The following is a 1177-nucleotide window of genomic DNA, read 5'->3' on the forward strand; positions in this document are numbered from 1 at the left end:
GTCCCACCAAGTCTCCGTAATCCCCACAATGTCCGGGCTCTTGGTTGGAGGCTTGCCTAAGACTAGACACAAATCGACAGAGCACCTTCACCAGCATACTTCCAGGTTTGGAGCAGATGGCTGGGGCATACTTGGCACTATACCAGCCAGGACAGGCTGCTGCTATGGTATACACACATCAAGGGAGCAGGGATTAGAACCCAAGACGACAAGGTCTGGAGCTTTGTTGTGTGAAGATCATTCCTGTTTATCCATTTGAATTTATCAGTTTCATTGGACATCTTACTGTTTGTGTTATCACAGAAATCTAGAAAAGTAGGACTGGAAGGGCCCCAGGGCTTCATCTACTCCAGCTCCCCATTCAAGGCAGGATCATCCCTGACTAAAACATCCCAGCCAAGTCTGCCTCACCTGTTATAAAAAAATCTAATGATGAAAATTCTACAATCTTTCTAGACAGCTTGCTCCAATATTTAACAACCCTCATAATGCAAGTTTTTCTTAATATTCAACCTTGACAGCTGGCAGGCTTCATGGCCTCAGCAGGGGCTACCATCCCTGCAGCTTTCACCCTGCTGTGACTTAACACACATAGTGTCACCCATGTCATGAGTTTTGCTTGTCCACAGCTTGAGGTGAAGTTTCCCCCAAACCACTGCACTTATCTCCTTGAAACTTGGCAGGATTTGTGGCCTCAGCAGGGGCCACCACCCCTGCAGTTTTCATTGTGCTGCGCCTTAACACACACAGGATTATCTGTCACAAGTTTTGCCTGTCAGCAGCTTAAGGTGCAGTTGCCCCCAAACCCCTGCATCTATCATCTTGAAATTTGGCAGGCTTTGTGGCCTCACCAGGGGCTACAATCCCTGAAGTTTTGACCCCACTGTGGCTTAACACATACATGTGACATGAGTTTTCTTTCAAGAATTTGGGGCACAGTTCTCCCTGAACTCCTACACCGAACTTATTTAAATTTACCACACTTCAGGCTCTCAACAAGGGCTACCACTTCTGCAAGTTTCATTCAAATCAGACAAAAAGCAACAAAGTTATAGGTATTTCATTGATTCCCCATTATACCCTATGGCAGGATCTCTGAGGTGGCTCCAAAGCTTTGGAGCCGCTACTGCTGGATAGAAGCAGGAACCCGGTCCAGAGCTCCGGATCAGATCCCTGG

The sequence above is a fragment of the Gavialis gangeticus genome, unplaced genomic scaffold, assembly GCF_001723915.1.
Source record: "Gavialis gangeticus isolate Ggan-Ray unplaced genomic scaffold, GavGan_comp1, whole genome shotgun sequence".
Lineage (NCBI taxonomy): Eukaryota > Metazoa > Chordata > Crocodylia > Gavialidae > Gavialis > Gavialis gangeticus.